At 32.9% G+C, this 19,507-nt stretch overlaps 2 long non-coding RNA genes across 3 annotated transcripts; both read left to right on the top strand.

Annotated features, from left to right (window-relative positions):
- The first annotated feature begins 632 nt into the window (after nucleotides 1-632).
- LOC123216256 lies at nucleotides 633-4,087 on the top strand. Of its 2 annotated transcripts, none has more exons than XR_006502210.1 (5): nucleotides 633-786; nucleotides 2,690-2,926; nucleotides 3,001-3,261; nucleotides 3,381-3,575; nucleotides 3,655-4,087. It is a non-coding gene; the product is annotated as an uncharacterized LOC123216256 (long non-coding RNA). The 2 variants fall into 2 exon arrangements; XR_006502211.1 differs by having other exon boundaries at nucleotides 2,666-2,926.
- A 5,083-nt stretch (nucleotides 4,088-9,170) lies between these two features.
- LOC123216214 lies at nucleotides 9,171-17,461 on the top strand. The gene is made up of 19 exons (XR_006502205.1): nucleotides 9,171-9,888; nucleotides 9,970-10,108; nucleotides 10,187-10,717; nucleotides 10,799-10,867; nucleotides 10,977-11,035; nucleotides 11,114-11,171; nucleotides 11,246-11,308; nucleotides 11,393-11,506; nucleotides 11,581-11,661; nucleotides 11,736-11,880; nucleotides 15,375-15,443; nucleotides 15,553-15,611; nucleotides 15,688-15,747; nucleotides 15,821-15,881; nucleotides 15,967-16,079; nucleotides 16,164-16,235; nucleotides 16,309-16,566; nucleotides 16,637-16,869; nucleotides 16,948-17,461. It is a non-coding gene; the product is annotated as an uncharacterized LOC123216214 (long non-coding RNA).
- Nucleotides 17,462-19,507: the final 2,046 nt, after the last annotated feature.

Here is a 19,507-nt window from a genome sequence, read left to right as displayed (position 1 = left end):
TAAACTATGGTTGCTAAACATATCTCAAAATACAAAATATTATAAGAAAATAATTTTTATCAGATTTAAATTATAAATCAAATCAAAGTAAATTATATTTTATTCAGTTTGGTTTAATTTAATTTGAAATTTTTTAAAAATATTTTTTTAATTTAATTTAAAAATATTTTAACCGCGTCAAACTAGATCATACACTTCTCTGGTGGTCTAAATTTATGGTCCTGCTCTTTTCATTTTATCAATAAATTATTATTTTCTGAAAAATCATTTTATGATTGTCAAAATACTCCTTGACTTGACTTTGACTTCTTACTTACGCAATTGAACAAGGATAGGCTAAGGGGGATAGCGGTTGTTCCCTACTGAAATCATTGTACAGGGATCTGGATAAGGTGAACTTAAAAAATTAAATGCATTTGTAGCTAGAGACAATTGCTGGCGCCAAGTGATGCAGGTTGTAACCTGAGTGTGAAATTTACGTTTACAAACCAGATTCTGATGCAGACCATTTTCTGAGAAATAAGTAGGGTGAGAATTGGGCCCAGCCCAAAGGCCTAAAACACTGTTTACATATTTAAAATTTTTAATATAAAATATTATAAAAACGATGAGTCTCAGATAAATACCTACTACACTCCTTCACTCGAGCAGCCGCCCCTTTCTTCCTCCTTTGCAAGTGGCGATGAAGAAAAAGAAGAAAAAGCTGGAGGCCAAAAGCCATAAGCATATAATTATATGCTCCGTTCCTTTATTGGTATGGGAGGAGTTGGCAAGAAATTGTTACTGGTAAGTTATTTCAATTTTTTCGGGCTTCGATTTTAAATTTTTTTGCTTGCAAAGGAATCTTGTTGTGGGATGCAGTAGCTTATTCTATAAGATATGTAGTTCTTAATTTCTTAATGATCGTATTGAGTTGAGATTTTTATTTTGCTTTTCCAAATTATTGAAAATCAACCTTCCCAAGTCAAGGTCTTTCTCTTTTATAATTTTCAATAACTTTTGATATTATAATTTGGGAAATTATAAAAAATAGGTAAAAGTAAGAGGGTTTAAGAAAATTACCCAAAAAATTTAGATTAAAGCAAAAATGTTCAACTTTTGTGAAATATCGAAACTGCTCATATATAAACACAACAAATTCCCCTTGTGCCCACTATAAGTTTACTGTTCATAAATAGGGGAAAATTCGAAATTTTCCCCTATCCCATTGTCATTCCACTGTCGGCCTGATTTTCGACGATTTTCGTCGTTTTCGATGACCGAAAATAGCACAGAACGTTAGCATATCTTCCGTCATCTTGTTTGAATCAAGTTATTGTTCATTTTATTGAGATTTGAGTGAGATTTTACGGTTTGAAACTTTAGGGTTTCGACTTTGAACAATGATTAAAATGTTTTGATTCTTGGTTGATTTCGTTGAATTGGTTGAGGGGTTTTGTGTTATAGCCTATGCAGATTTGATTTGTGTTAAAATTGGAGGCCGAAACGACGAATTTTGATCGAAAATCCCTTCCGAAACGTTCGGCACTCCGACAGTGGGAACAATGTTTCCCATTATCGGACGATTTCTCCCACTGTAGTGTTTTCAAAATATTAGGGAGTTGTGTGAGAGTCTTCATTCCACTGTGGACGTTTTTGAAATTTGTCGTGGGATGGGGGGAAATTTAACATTTTCAAAATTTTAAGGGGAGGGGGAACAGGGGGAGATCTACGGGGGTCCATGTGAAATTTTACACTAAACAGTGGGCAAGCCTTGACTTTTTTAAAACTATATGGTTTATATGAGACAGACTTTGAACGACCATAACTTTTGCTCTAGAAGGAGTTACGGGGCCTGTAATATATCAACGCGAAGCTCGTTTTGAGCTCTATAACGACAACTAGCTCTGCTAGTTGCACCGAATTTGAAGGCCAAAATAAAACTATTTCAATGTGTATTATGCAGTTTTATTATTTTATCAAATTTAGAATTTTCGGTTATTATGATTTTGAGTTTGTTTGTGACTAAACTAGACTTTTTTCATATGACATTTTCAAATTTAATATTTGTAATTATGATGTGTTTTTTTAGACATGTTTTACGATGTAATTATGAAATTTTTGATCGATTTTTTGATTCTCATTCATAAGTTATTTGAACGTATAGTTTTATAAATTTAGATCTGTTTTTTAGATTTTCGAGTAATTTTTTTATTATTGACATTCTAAGGTATTTCAATATATCTATTTATTCATAACATGTTATTTTCAATATATTTTTCATGAATTAATTTTTTTATTCGAATTCAGAAATACGAATTTCTTCTTTCCGAATGAACTCGTAGTGATTAATATTAAATAAAAATGAGAGTAAAAGTAAGTATTTAAGTGATATAAAAAATGTATGTAATGAGAGTGAGAGTGAGGGGGTGATGTACTTTATTTGATTTTCTTTTTTATTGTATCTATTTCTTTACTATTAAACGTTAGATGAAATAAAGAAATACTCAAACAACTTATTCTAACAAATATAAAATGAAGAAATAATTTGTACTAAAGTTATTATATCATATATCAATACAATTACACATTTGAAATAATAATAAAAATGCATCGGTTACATGTAACTGAAGTACAATAATGATGAATCATATAACTAACGAAACTAATTCCATCGAATGTCAAGATCTTGTCCCTTTGCCTTTTTTAGATGAACGCTGCGGGGCAGAGGTCGGCACGGGTGCTGGGTTTTACATTAGGTTCGTACGTGTCCTGGTTCATGGCAACGGCTACAAATCCTCGGTGTCATATTTTCTCCTTGCGAAGGACGTCGATTTCTGTTGGAGGGACGACCCGGACGATGACTATCGAGGAGGGAGCACGCGTGGTGGACTTGACCGTGATTCAAGATTCTCCAGCTAAACCTCCTCCCGCATACATGAAGAAGGTAAAATAAATCAATTAATGCTAATTGTTACGTAGGATGAAATGATGAATTAATTGTTTTTTGGGATCATGCAGCTGATTCGTACAGCACGTGGTCGGATCATCTGGAAAGGTCCGCTGGTTCGCACCCCATATATAAATCCACTCAAAGGGAGGGCGAAACGGTAACTTAGGACCATTTCATCCTCTGCCTCAGAGCGTGATGAATCTTTTCTCACGTGGTACACCAGAGCTGCGACGTCCGACACATGATGTCTACTTCATCAAGTCGAAGTCAAAGGACAGTTTTTGGCGGCTTGTGGTAGAGTTGCGCGAGTGGCTGACCGACTTGATGAAGTAGGTTTGATATAATTCAGGAAAAAGTTTGATATATTTATCAATAACTAACACATGTGAACTTGCTTATACCATTTTAACATGTGGATTCTTTTTTGGCTTTATTACGTCGGCACTAGGACGACCACCGTGCGACTGTTTCACAGCATTTGACGACTGCCCACACATTCTTCAGAGCCTATATTGAGATGGCTTGGAAGAGTTGACAGACCACACCGTTTGAGGAGTTTGAGTTTTCGGGGCTCTTCACGAGGATGGTTGAGGCAGCATACACCCCGAGATTGTTGTACAAACCATAGGAGATGGTCAATCAAGTATAGTATATATGTATTTTCATTACATTGAATTAGTTGAATTAGTCTACAATTAACTAAAATTTGTCACTGTTTATAGGTTTACATCCTTATAAACTTCGACTGTGCACATTGGGTGGTCAGAGTTATAGATTTTCGTGAGTGGTCGATTACAGTATACGATTCGGATGTATCATATTCGAAAAATATGGGGTCTCTTGAGCAGCGCATACGACTGTATATGACATTCATACCCGCGTTATTAGAGGCGACGAGTTTTTAGACTACTTCTGGATAGACTCCACGACTTGATTCCCTCACTTCATATCGAGCGACGGATGTCCCTCAGCAGGGACTAGGCTCTGGTGACTGTGACGTGTTTATGCTACGTTTTTTTTTTAGTGTTTGGGGTTGTCACAGAGCGTCGATTTTCTCCGAGAGTCGTCTACCTCTATGCGTCGACGTTTAGCGTCGCAGTTGTATTTTCACTATATTGAGTAGCTCATGGATGTATATTTAGTTAGCTCATTGTTTATTTATAGTTCTTCATATGTTTGTCTGTATATATTTATTGTATGTGCGTACTTGTACGATGTACTTTATCTGTCATTATATATAGATATGTATTTGATTTCATTTTATATGTGATTTGAGTGATGTTACTATCCAGCAACAATCAAAAAATTCTTCAAAAATCTGAAAAATACGATTCGATATATCGTAAAATGGTGAAATTTGAAAAAATGGAACTGAAATTCAAATTCTAAAAATTGAAATACCCTAGAATGACAACAATCGAAAAATTCTTTAAAAATCTGAAAAATACGAGTCGATATATCGTAAAACAGTGAAATTCAAAAAAACAGAACTAAAATTTGAATTCTAAAAGTTGAAACACCCTAGAATGGCAATAATCAAAAAATTCTTCAAAAATCTGAAAAATACGAGTCGATATATCATAAAAAGGTGAAATTTGAAAAAACATAACTGAAATTCGAATTTTAAAAGTTGAAATACCGTAGAATGACAACAATAAAAAAATTCTTCAAAAATATGGAAAATACGAGTCGATATATCGTAAAACGATAAAATTCAAAAAACAGAACTGAAATTCAAATTCTAAAAGTTAAAATTTCCTAGAATGACAACAATCGAAAAATTCTTCAGAAATCTGAAAAATACGAGTCAATATATCGTAAAACGGTGAAATTAAAAAAAACAGAACTAAAATTCGAATTCTAAAAGTTGAAATACCCTAGAATGACAACAATCAAAAAATTCTTCAAAAATATGGAAAATACGAGTCGATATATCATAAAAAGGTGAAATTCGAAAAAACATAACTGAAATTCGAATTTTAAAAGTTGAAATACCCTAGAATGGCAACAATCGAAAAATTCTTCAGAAATTTAAAAAATACAAGTCGATATATCCTAAAATGGTGAAATTCAAAACACATAACTGAAATTCGAATTCTAAAAGTTGAAATACCCTAGAGTGGTAACAATCGAAAAATTCTTCAGAAATCTGGAAAATATGAATCGATATATCATAAAACGGTAAAATTCGAAAAAACATAAAATTTCATTTATAATGCTTCTACAATGTTTAATATCAAAATACCCCCCAATTTTAATAACAGTGTTTTGACCCCTCAATTATCTATTCTTAAAATTTCATTGAGAAATTTATAATGCTCTTATAATGTTTAATATCAAAATATCTCCTAATTTTAATAAAATTTCATTTAACCCCTTATAATGAGTAAGGAGGGTTTATATAAATGAGAGAAAGGGCAATTTTGATATTTTAGAAAAAGTCATGGGCATTTTTGCTTAATAATAGTGAATTTTGGTATTTTTACTTGAAAATAGTGACTTTGGACATTTTTGCTTAGTGGAAGGGTATTTTGGGTATTTTTTATAATTTCCCTTATAATTTTCTAAAAGGGAAATTAAAATGATTGGCCAAAACAATAGGGGTTAATGTAAAATTGTTTAGAAAATTAAAAATGCCCAATTTAGTTGTAATTACAGAAATGTTCTTATATATAAACAAAAATTTTAGGGTGCGTTTGGTTGACGGTTTTTAAAATTACCTTGGTAATCTATCTTTTATTCCCTTGTTTGGTTTGTCAGTAATAAAATATTACAGTACTCTTCTATTACCAATGCTGACGTGGTAGGTAATATAGGTGGTAATCTGATTACCACCTGGACCTTAGGTATTTAAAAATTACTGGGGTAATCTTGAGTTTATTATAGAAAAATTATTATGTATTAATTTTTTGAGATCAAAATAAATTTATTTTTAATTAATATGACAAATAATATAAAAAATATTTAAAAATAATTAATTTAAGGGCATTTAAGTAAAATAATTTACTAGTAATCTTTTATTACTTTTAACCAAACACAATAATTATTTATACCTATCAAATTTTATCAAACACAGTAATCATTTATACCCAGTAATCTTCTAAGTAATCTATCTTCAAGGTAATCATTCTATTTTAGTAATCAAACATTACCCAAACCAAACGCCCCCTTAGTATCCAAAATTTCCCCGGTATACTGTTGAAAATCAAAGAAATTGATGGGTCTTCCATGACGCAGCATTTGTTCTTTTTCTTTGGATTTTCATCCATTTTTTCATGTTTTTAATGACCAAAAATAGCAACTAAGGTTAGTATATCATCCCTAATTATGTTTGAAACAATTTATTGTTAGGATTATTATAATTTGATGAAGATTTTACGCATTGAATGTTTAGAGTTTTAATTTTGAATAATACATAAAATATTTTGATTCTTAATTGTTTTGTTAAATATTTTGAGGGCTATTATGTTATAGAAAGTGTAGATTTGATTTGTGTTAAAACTGAAGATTGAAATGATGATTTTTGACTGAAAAATGCATTAGTTTGGTTGAAGATTCGATTCGGGGGACCCTTGGATTCTTCGGGGTGAATTAAATTTCCCTCGAATTGAAACAATGACTCGTGGGATAGGGGGAAATTTAACTTTTTCAAAGAATTACGATCGGGAGGAGGTGGAGGAAAACCTGAGGGGAGGTAGGAATTGTACATTAATCCGGGGGTGATTTGTAGAACACGAGAATAGGGAGTAGGGGTAAATTGACTTTTTTGAAACTCTTAGGGCAGTGGGAGATTAGAAAATTAATAAGGGGAAAAGGAAAATAGGACCTCTGGAGAGTAGAAAATATATAAAGGGGTAAATTGATATTTTTTACATATATGGTTTTTCAACGTATAGTTTTCAAATTTTATATTTGTTTTTCTTGTTTTAAGATTTTCAATATATAATTTTCGAATTTGAGGTTTGTTTCTTTATTTTTGTGTTTTTATAGGCTTATTTTATGATTTAATTATCGAATTTCAGATCGATTTTTCAATTTTTGTCATACTAAGCTAATTCAACGTTTAGTTTTCAAGTTTTATGTTTGTTTTTTCTGATTTAAGGTTCTTGAACTTGTCCTTTTCAAATTTTAGATCCGTTTCTTTATTTTTGTGCTTTATAGGCTCATTTTCTTATATAATTTTTGAATTTCAGATTGTTGTTTCGGTTTTTTTTTAAAACTATTTCAACATTTAGTTTTCGAAATTCATATCTTTTTTTTAAGGAAAATTATAATAAAAAACCAAAATTAAGGAGATCTAAGCAAAATTGCCCAAAACAATCAGGTTAAAGCAAAAATGTCTAACTTTTGTGAAATGACCAAATTGCCCTTATATATAAACAAGGCAAATTTTCATATTTTCTACAGTAAAACTGCCACAGTACACTGTGCAAATCCAAAGAAAAATCGCGCTCTCTCCACTGTCCCACGGGCAAGCAGGTTTTTGACGATTTTCTTACTTTTCGGTGACCGAAAATGGTCAAGAAGATTAGTATATCTTCCGTAATGTTGTTTGAATCAAGTTATTGTTCATATTATTGAGATTTGAGTGAAATTTTGTGATTTGAAACTTTAGGGTTTTGATTTTAAATAATGCTTAAAATGGTTTGATTCTTGGTTGTTTTCGTTGAATTTGTTGAAGGATTTTGTGTTATAACCTATGTAGATTTAATTTATGTTAAAATTGGAAGCCGAAATGATGGATTTTTGGCCGAAAATACGTACGAAGCAATCGGCAGTTCGACCATGGGAACAGTGGATCCCACGGTCATGAGGAATACTCCTACTGTACAAAGACATTGATCGTGGGTTAGAGGGTTAAGTGGTTTTTTTAAAACATTAGAGAGTTGGCCATCATAGATTAGTCCACTGCGGGCGTTTCCGAAATTTGTCATGTGACAGTAGGCTGCTGCCGTGAATACCGTGGGTTGGGGAGAAAATTTATTTTTTGAAACTGTAAGGGTGATAATAAATTCAAAAATTACTAAGGGGGCATGGGATAAATATTGGACCTGTTTACAATAAAAATTTTCTCAGAGGATAAATTGATATTTTTACATCTAGGGTTTCTCAACATGTAGTTTTCGAATTTGAGATTTAGTTTTTCGATTTTTATACCTTTTGGACATATTTTACGATGTAATGATCTAATTTCACTCAATATTTCGGTTTTTTTGTTTATAGAATATATCGACTCATATTTTTTAATTTCAGTTTCATTTTTTTGAATTTCGCCATTTTATAATATATCGATTCATATTTTCTAGAGTTTTGAACGATTTTTTCGATTAGTGACATTCTTATGTATTTTAACTGATAGAGTTCGAATTTCAATTCTGTTTTTTCAATTGTTCACATTCTAGGGTATATCAACGTATAAAATTCGAATTTCATTTCTGTTTTTTCGAATTTTACCGTTTTAGGATATATCAACTCGTATTTTACAAATTTTGAAACGATTTTTCGATTGTTGTCATTCTAAGGTATTTCAACGTTTAGAATTCGAATTTCAGTTCCATTTTTTCGAATTTCACTGTTTTATAATATATCAATTCGTACTTTTCAGATTTTCAAACAATTTTTTGATTGTTGACATAATAGGGTATTTCAACGTTTAGAATTCGAATTTCAGTTTCGTTTTTTCGATTTACACTCTTTCAGGATACATCAACTCATATTTTTCAGATTTTTAAATGATTTTTTTATTATTGATCTTTTAGGGTATTTCAATATTTAGAGTTCGAATTTTACCGTTTTAGGATATATCTACTTGTAATTTGAAGATTTTTGAACGATTTTTGGATTATCAGCATTTTAAAGTATTTCAAATTATAGAATTCGAATTTTAGTTCTGTTTTTTTATTTTCATCCTTTTAGGATATATCAATTAATATTTTGAGATTTTCGGTTGATTTTTCGATTGTTAACATTCTATGGTATATCAACATACAGATTTTTGAACGATTTTTTGTTTGTTGATATTCTAGAGTATTTCAACGTATAGAATTTCAATTGGAATTTCATTTATTTATTTTCACCATTTTAAGATACTGAAATCTTATTTTTAAAATTTTGTCATTCTTTTTTGATTGTTTTCTATTTTTCATCTTTTTATGTTTTTTCATGAAAATATTTGTTTACATATTTGCTATTTGTGAATGTCTTACGAATTTTTAAAATTGTTGCAGGATATTTCTTGTAAAAGAAAACGTGTTAAAGGTGAGCTACGCATCCCCAATAAGTCCAGACACTTCCGGACAAATCTGATATGTCGTGCACAATGCACCGCATTATCTAGGATTATTTCTACACTGACATCGGATCAGCTACGACTATTTGAGATGACATGTTTCAGGTATCTCCTTCGTTTATCCTAAACCAAATTCTCTGGGATATTGATTCATACATTTCTACTACGACAACTACATTGACCCTTTGTCAGAGATGAGTTTTGGTTTAGGGGTAGCGGGGTTGATGTGAGATTTATCCCGTTTGAGTTTACTCTGGTGACGGGTCTTTCATTTAATCGACGCATTGATATCTCTTCATATATTCCTAGCTCCTCCTAATATAGGATAAGGGATACGTATTTTCGAGGTTGTCCGAAGGTGCAGTATCATAACCTAGAGCGTGTTTTCTTGTCGAGATCATAGGGGGATGACGATATTGACGCTGTCAAGATGACCTTGTTGTATGTTCTTCACATAGTTTTGTTAGGGAATGATTGACGAAAAAAGGTGTCTTCAGAACATTTACAGTTGGTTGATCATCTGAACGGGTTTAATTCCTACCCCTAGGGCGTTGTCGTGTGGCAGATGACGTATGAGTCTATATCACAGGCGAGTGACAGAGTATACTCTAAACGGATGTCTGAAATACGTAAATACGACATCTACGGATTTCCTTTCGTATTTCAGGTTAGTTTTAATTTATTGATTATATATTAATTAGCAAAAATATGAATTGATTTATTTAAATCGTAAATGATTATGTTGCAGTATTGGATGTATGAGACTTTGGACACGTTGTACGATAGGTTGACCTTATTGATATCTATGCGTCCCCACGGATGTTTAGGTAGCGTATGCGGGCTTCACTAGTTGGACTTATATAGGTCGTATTTTCACTGATGATCTGGTATGTACTCGTTAATTAATAAGTCGATTAATTCATTGAATGTTGCAATTATTTTGACTTATATATCTTCATCATTAGGAGGATGTCACATTCCCTTTTCCTCCCTCACCAATAGAGAAGGGTTTACCCTAGTATGCTGAGATTCGTGAATACACCGGTTTACCTGATGCTGATTCCTCCTCATCATCTTCGGTTCCTCTCGCCAACCTCAGGGCTTTCAGATATACCGGTCGAGACTTCTGAGACACATGAGGAGCCTATTCAGTCTCCTGTTATGGAGCAGCGTCTATGTGCCCATGTAGTTTAGAGCCTACTGACCATAGACCATTCTAGAGTGAAGGACCGTACTACCTATCATGCCATCGAGAAGTGTCCCCCATCCGTATCACTTAGTATTTTCATATTAGATGCTACATTGGCGCACTGGGTGCTACGATTTTGCGTGAGATTTCGAGTTTTCACGATGATATGTCTTCACAGATGACTTGATTACGCGACGATGTGGATTTACATATGACTCGATTACGCGACAATGTGGCTCGATTACAGGATCGTATGACTCGTTTAGAAAACATCGTTATGTATACATGTCTAGCCCCTGTCATTCAGGTTGTCAAACCACTTCTAATTTATTACTTATAAAAATTGTATTTCGTTATTATTCTGATAATTATAATTATATTCATACAGAAGAGGGACGACGATCTCGGGACAACCTCCCTCATTGATACCGCAATGTCATCCCATCAGTCACATGAGGTCTGTATGTAATTTCAAAATTATATTTAATGTTAAATGTTATTATTATATTATAATATTGTTATATATGAAATGTCACTGATTAAATTATTATTACTATTACCTTAAGGTAGTCGTCGGGAGGACGCACTGGTTTGGCCTTCTGTTGCATCACCTGTCTGAGCTGAGGTATGTCACTTATCGATGAAACTTTATTTTTATAATTGTTTTGTTATCGATTAATTCATTTTATATATTTGTATAAAGTCTTCCTCATAAAGGCCTTTCAGTCGGATCTCTAGTTACTTCAGATCATCCATTTGAGGTATGAAAATTATTGTAGATATTATATTTTATATCTACATATCATTTACAATTTTGTCATTTTCATATATGTAGGGAACCCGCATTGAGATATCATTGATCGAAGGTTCTCCCCGAAAACCTTTCCCAAAAGTTGAGGTTATGTTTTTTTAAGAAATCTCATTGATCGATTTGTCTTTCCAATTATAATATTTATTTAATGAGGTTTTGTCTCTTTTTCAGGACGAGCGACTGTAGTTACTTGCTGATATCCCGAGCTTAAGCAAAAGGACAGTGGATATTAGTTCACTAGAGGAGGACTTTCAGGATAACATTTCTGAGGACATCCACATTGAGGTATTGAGTATTTATAATTAGTATATATATATTCATATATATTGGTCACGAATGAGAAAATTACAATTTTGCAGTCCGTCAAGGGAGCACACACGGTGGACTTGACCCTTATTCAAGATTCTCCAGCCAAACCTCATCCCGCATACATGGGGAAGGTAACATTAATCGGTTAATGTCTAATTATTACGTAAGATGAAATAATGAATTATAGGTTTCTTGGAACTTGCAGTTGATTCATACAGCATATGGTCGGATCGTCTAGAAGGGTTCACTAGTTCGCACCCCATATACAAATTCACTCATAGGGGGGCAAAACGACAACTCAGGACCATTCCATCCATTGCCTCAGAGCGTGAAGAATCTTTCCTCACGTGGTACACCAGAAGGACGTAAAATGTTTTGATTCTTGTTTATTTTGGCTGATTTTCTTGAGGGGTTTTGTGTTATAGGATATGTACATTGATTTGTGCTGAAATTGGAGATAGAAACGATGATTTTTGCTTCGGAAAAGGGGTTAGAATAGTCGGTGCTCCTGCCATGAGAGCAGTGGATCCCACGGTCAGAAGAGATTAACCGTGGGTTAGAAGGTGAAGTAGCATTTTCAAAACATTAGGGCACTGGGAGAGATAGATTAGTGCACGGTGGGTGTTTGTGAAATTTGGCATGGGACAATGCGCTAATGTCGTGAATACCATCGGTTGGGGGGGAATTTACTTTTTTGAAATTGCAGGGACGTTAAGAGATTAGAAAATTATTGAGAGGGCAAGGGATAAATATTATACATGATTTTAGTAGAAATTTTTTGAGGGGGTAAATTGATATTTTTCATATCTAGGGTTTTTTGACTTGTAGTTTTCGAATTTTAGTTCTGTTTTTTCTGTTTTAGGGTATTTCAATATGTAGTTTTCAAATTCGACATTGAGTTTTTTTATTTTTGTGTTTTTTTGGCATATTTTACGATGAAATGACATAATTTCAGTTCGATAATTCGGTTTTTTTGTTTATAAGATATATCGATTCATATTTTCAAATTTCAGTTTTATTTTTTCAAATTTCGTTGTTTTATGAGATATCGACTTGTATTTTTCAGATTTTTGAACGATTTTTTGATCGATGACTTTCTAATGTATTTCAACTTATAGAATTCGAATTTATGTTCTATTTTTTCGATTTTCGTCGTTTTAGGATAAATTGACCTGTATTTTTTAGATTTTCTAACAATTTTTCGATTGTTAACATTCTAGGGTATTTTAACGTGCAGAATTCAAATTTGAGTTTCGTTTTTTTATTTTTGTCGTTTTTAGATATATCGATTCGTATTTCTAGATTTTCGAACGTTTTTTTATTGTTGACATTATAAGGTATTTCACCATATAGAATTTGAATTTGAGTTTCGTTTTTTCGATTTTCACCTTTTTAGGATAGATCGACTCGTATTTTCATAATTCTGAATGAATTTTTTATTGTTGACATTCTACGGTATTTCAACGTATAGAATTCAAATTTCAGTTTCATTTTTTTACTTTTACCTTTTCAGGATATATAATTCATATTTTCAGATTTTCGAACGATTTTTTTATTGTTGACATTCTAGGGTGTTTCACCATATAAAATTGGAATCTGAGTTTTGTTATTTTGATTTTCACCTTTTTAGGATAGATCGAGTCGTATTTTCATATTTTTGAATAAATTTTTTATTTTTCACATTCTATGATATTTCAACGTATAGAATTTGAATTTAAGTACCATTTTTGTTATTTTCGTTGTTTCAAGATATATCAAAATGTATTTTCAGAGTTTCGAATATTTTTTAATTGTTGATATTATAGGGTATCTCAATATATAGAATTTCAATTTCAATTCCATTTTTTCGATTTTTGTCGTTTTAAGATATATCGACTCGTATGTTTAGATTTTTGAATAAATTTTCGATTGTTGACATTTAGGATATTTCAACGTATGGAATTCGAATTTTAGTTTCGTTTTTTTGTTTTTCATCTTTTTAAGATATATCGACTCGTATTTTTAGATTTTTGAACGATTGTTTTGTTGACATTTTAGAGTATTTCAATGTAGAGAATTCGAATTTCAGTTTCATTTTTTCGAATATCACTATTTTAGGATAATGAAATCCTATTTTTTAAATTTTATCATTTCTTTTTTTATTGTTTTCTATTTTTTATCTTACTATGTTTATTTATCATTACTACATTTGTTTACATATTTATTTTTTATGAATGTATTATGAAGTTTTAAAATTTTTTACAAGATATTTCTCGTAAAAGAAAACATGTTGAAGGTGCATTGCAAATCTTTGATGAGTCTGGACACTTTCAGACAGAGGTTATATGTCGTGCACAGTGACCGCATTATCTAGGATTACTTCTACACTGCCCTGAATCGGCTTCGCCTGTTAAAGAGGACATGTTTTAAGAATCTCCTTCGTCTATCCGAAACCAAATATTTCAGGATGTTGTTTCATGCATTTCTCCTACAACAACTATATCGGCCCTTCGTTAGAGAAGAGTTATGGTTTAGGGTTAACGGGGTTGACATGAGATTCAGTTCGTTTGAGTTTGCTTTGATAACGGGGCTTTCATTTAGTCGACTCATTACTATTTCATCATATATTTCTCGTTCCTCCGGGGGTAGGATCACAAATACATACTTTCGAGGTTATCCAAAGATGCAGTATCATGACATAAAGCGTGTTTTCTTGGCCAGGTCATGGGGGGATGACAATATTGATGCCGTCAAGATGGCCTTGTTGTATTGTCTTCATATGGTGTTGTTACAGTTGGTTGATCATCTGGACGGGTTTAATTCCTATCCCTAGGGCATTGTCGTGTGGCAGATGACATACGAGTCTATGTCACAGGCAAGTGACAAAATTTGCTCTAGATGGATGTCTAAAATACGTAAATATGATCTCTACGATTTTCTTTTGTATTTTGGGTAAGTTTTAATTTATTAATTATATATATTAATTGACAAAAATACGAATTGATTTATTTAAATCATTAATGGTTATATTACAGTATTTGATATATGAGACGTTAGACACCTTGTATGATTAGTCTGATATGATTGATATCCATGCGTCTCTATGGATGTTTAGGTAAGGTACACGGGACGTCTATAGTTGGAGTCATATGGGCACTATTTTCACTGGTGACCCAGTATGTAATTGTTAATTAATCAATCAATTGATTCATTCAATATTGCAATTATTTTGAGTTATATATCTTCATGATTACGATGATGTCACATTCTCATTTCGCCCATCACCGATTGAGAAGGGTTTACCTTGGTATGCTGACATCTACGAGTACACTGATTTATCAGATGCTGATTCCTCCTCATCATCTTTGATGCCTCTTACAACAGGAAACAGGGCTTCTCCAGTCTCACGACATTCAGATATACCCATCGAGACTCCTGGGACACTTAAAGAGCAAATTCAGCCTTCTGTTATAGAGCAGCCTTTATGTCCCCTTGTAGTTTAGAGCCCACAGACCACAGGCCTTTCTGGGGTTGAAGACCGTACTACCTATCTTGTCACAGAGAAGTGTCCCCCTTCAGTAGCACCCAATATTTCCACATTATATGTTGTATTGGCGCACTGAGGTACTATGATTTTACATGAGATTTCTTATTATCGCGACTCTATGTCTTCATAGATGACGTAATTACGTGATGATGTGTCCTCTCAAGTGACTCAATTGGAGGATCATCTGACTCGTTTAGAGGAAATCATCATGCTTACATGTCTAGCCCCAGTCGTTCAAGTTGTAAAACTATATCTCATTTATTGCTTATAAAAATTGTATTTCGTTATTATTCTGACAATTATATTAATTTCATACAGGATAGGCACGACGATATCGGGACGACCTCTCCCATTGACAGGTCAATACCATCTCATCAGCCGCATGAGGTCTGTATTTAATTTCTTAGAAATATTTAATGTTAAATGTTGTTACCAAATTTTAATTTTATTTTATATGAAATGTCACTGATCAAGTTATTATTACTATTATCTTAAGGTAGTCGTCACGATGGGGCATTGGTTGACCTTTCTGTTACATCACTTGTCCGATATGAGGTATGTCACTTATCAATGGAACTCTATTTTTTTGAGTGTTTTATTATTGATTAATTCATTTTATATATTCGTATAGGGTCTTCCTCATGAAAGTCTTTCGGTCGAACTTCTGGTCGCTTCAAATCTTTTACCTGAGGTATGAAAATTATTGTAGTTATTATATTTTATATAAAGTATCATTTCTCATTTTGTTCTTTTCATGCATATAGGGACCCGCATTGAGGTATTATCGATCGAGGTTCTCCCCGAACACCTTTCTGGAAAGTTGAGGTAGTTTTTTTTTAAGAAATGTCATTGATTGATTTGTCTTTCCAGTTATAATATTTATTTAATAATGTTTTGTCTCCTTTTCAAGGTGAGCGGTTATGGTTACTTGCTGATATCTCCAGCTCCAATAAAATGACAATGGATATTAGTTCACAAGAGGAGGACTTACAGGAGGATGTTCTCGATGCAATCCATGTTGAGGTATATCCATTATAATTAGTATATAAATATTCATATATACTTATCACTAAGATTTTCAAAATTATAATTTTGTAACCCGTCGAGGGGGCACGCACAGTGGACTTGACCATGATATAGGATTCTCCAACGAAACCTCATTTAGCATACATGGAGAAGGTAACACTAATCAATTAATTTGTAATAGTTACGTAAGATGAAATAATTAATTAATAGTTGTATGTACTTGTAGCTGGTTCGTACAGCACACGGTCAAATAATCCGAATAGGTCTGCTCATTCGTACCCCGTATACAAATCCAATCAAAGGGAGGGCGAAATGACAGCTTATGACCATTCCATCCTCTCCCTCAAGGCGTGAGGAATCTTTCCTCACATGGTAAACCAGAGCTACGGCATCCGACGTGCATGATGTTTACTTCATCGAGTCAAAGTCGAAAGCTAGTTTCTGGTGGATTGTGGTAGAGTTACACGAGTAGCTGACTGACGATGTAAGTTGTCTATATTATATAATATATTCGTCAATAACTAACACATTTAAAGTTGTTTATCCCATTTCAGCGTATGGATTCCTTTTTAGCTATATTACATCGGCACCAGGATGATCACTGTTCAACTGTTTCTCAACGTTGGACGACCGCCCACACATTCTTCATAAGCCATGTTGAGATGGCCTGGAAGAGTTGGCAAAGCACACACGATGGGAAGTTTCAATTTTCACAGCTCTTCACGAGGATGGTTGAGGTGGATTATACCCCGAGATTGTTTTACAAACCATAGGGATAATCGACAAGGTATAGTATAATAGTATTTTACATTATATTTTACGTTAAATTAATTTATAATCTAATTTAATTTGTTACTGTTTATAGGTTTACATTCCTATAAACTTGACTGCACACATTGGGTGGTCGAAATTATAGATTTTCGTGATTGGTCAATTATGGTGTACGACTCAGAGGTATCATACACAGAGAATATAGGGTCTCTCGAGCGACGGATGCGATTGTACATATCATTCATACCAGCATTATTAGAGACAATGAGTTTTTGGACAGCTTCTAGGCAGACTCTACGACGTGATCCCCTCATGTTACATCGAGCGATGGATGTCCCTCAGTAGGGGGAAGGCTTCAGTGATTGTGGCGTGTTTATGTTACGTTTTTTTTGAGTGTTTAACATTGTCACAGAGTGTCGATTTTCCCCAAGAGTCGTTTACCTCTATGAGTTGACGTTTAGCAACACAGTTGTATCTCCACTATATCGAGTAGATCACGGGTATATATTTAGTTCACTCATTCTGTTTATTTTTAGCTATTCAGATATTCTTATGTATATATCTATTGTATGTGCGTATGTGTATGATGTATTTTATCTATCATTTTATATGGATATGTATTTGATTTCATTTTTCTAAATAATCTTGTCACAGAAATAATTATATGAGATTTGAGTGATGTTATTAGCAAATATGAGATGAAATTAAGAAATACTTAAACATCTCATTGTAACAAATATGAAATGAAGAAATTATTTACACTAAAGTTATTACATCATATATGAATATAATTACACATTACACATTTGAAACAATAATGAAAATACATTAGTTACATATCATTGAAGTACAACAATGATGAATCATATAGCTAAATAGAAGCTTGTCAAGATCTCGACCATTTACTTTTTCTGGACGAACACTATAGGGCGAAGCTCGAGACTGGTGTTGGGCTTTTGCATTGGGTTCGAACATTATCTCTACTCTTGTTTAAATCAATTTATTGTTAAGATTATTGAGATTTGAGGGAGATTTTAAGGGTTGAATTTTTAAGGTTTCGATTTTAAACAATGCGTAAAATGTTTTGATTCTTGGTTGTTTTATTTGAAATTCTTGAGAGGTTTTGTGTTATAGGATGTGTAGATTTAATTTATGTTAAAATTATAGGTTGAAATGACAAATTTTTTATCGAAAAATGGGTTACAACTATCGGTGATAGGGTCCATGGGAACAGTGTATCCCACAGACCGAATGAAATCTCACACGGGCATAAACAATCCCCCGTGGGAAGGGGGCAAATTTAGCTTTTTTAAAATATTATGGGCTAGGGAGATAAAGGGAAAATCCACAGGGATCTGTGTGATATTTTACAGAAAACCGTGGGTTAGGGAGAAATTGATTTTTTTTTAAACTGTAGGGGCTACAGGAGATTAGAAAATTGATAAGGGGGTAAAGAAAAAATATTTGATCTATTTGAGAGTAGAAATTTTGTAAGGGGGTAAATTGATATTTTTCACACCTAAGCTTTTTTGACGTATAGTTTTCAAATTTCATATCCATTTTTCCTATTTTAGGGTTTTTCGATATGTAGTTTTCGAATTTAACATCTGTTTCTTCTTTTTTGTGCTTTTTAAGCATATTTTACGATGTAATTACGATATAGTTTTCCAAATTCAGATCCGTTTTTTTTATATTTTTGAGTGATTTTTTTATTATTTATATTCTAGGGTATTTCACCGTATAAAATTTGAATTTCTATGTCTTTTTCTATTTTTGTCATTTTAGAATAGGCCAAAGGACTATTTCCCACCCAATGTATGTTACAATCTAAAGTTTCTACCTTTTATCTTTGATAATACCAAACATCCACCCATGAGCAATTAAAATTAACGGTTGTAAGGGTAAAATCGTTATTTTTTCTATGATATTAAAAATAAACTAAAATATAATCTATTTTTGCCCCCCTAAACTTTAAAAACTAAAATTTTTCCCCAGCCTAAGTTTTAAAAAATGGCAGTTTCACCCTAGGGTTTTGTTTTGAAATCTCTGAGGACATCTCTGGCTCCATTGCCGATGGCCTCTCCCTCCCGAAGCATCATCTCCTTTCGATGATCTTTTTCCTCCTATTTGGACGTCTGATCGATGTCGGAGAAGCCTTGGGAGACAAAGAACTTTGTCTCCCAAGGTTTCTCCGATGTTGATCGGACGTTCAAATGGGAGGAAAGAGATGTCGGAAGGAGAGAATGCTTCGGGAGGGAGAGGCCGTCGGCAATGGAGTCAGAGATGTCGTTGGAGATTTCAAAACAAAACCCTAGGGTGAAACTGCCATTTTTTAAAACTTAGGCTGGGGGAAACTTTTAGTTTTTAAAGTTTAGGGGGCCAAAAAGAGATTAAATTTTCAGGCGTTAGGGTTCTGTTAAATTTAACCGGTCATGGGTGGGTAAACAGTATTTCCATAGTTAATAGAGGGAACTTTGAGAATTCAGCATAGTTTGGGTGGGAAATAGTCCTTTGGCCTTTAGAATATATCAACACATATTTTTCAGATTTCTAAGCGATTTTTCGATTGTTGACATTCTAGGGTATTTTAATGTATAGAATTTTAATTTTAATTCTGTTTTTTAGATTTATCATTTTTGAAAAGTATCGACTCA

The sequence above is a fragment of the Mangifera indica genome, chromosome 5 (assembly GCF_011075055.1).
Source record: "Mangifera indica cultivar Alphonso chromosome 5, CATAS_Mindica_2.1, whole genome shotgun sequence".
Taxonomy (NCBI): Eukaryota; Viridiplantae; Streptophyta; class Magnoliopsida; order Sapindales; family Anacardiaceae; genus Mangifera; species Mangifera indica.
Note: the sequence above shows the minus strand (reverse complement) of the source record. Positions and strands in the feature narration are given on the sequence as shown.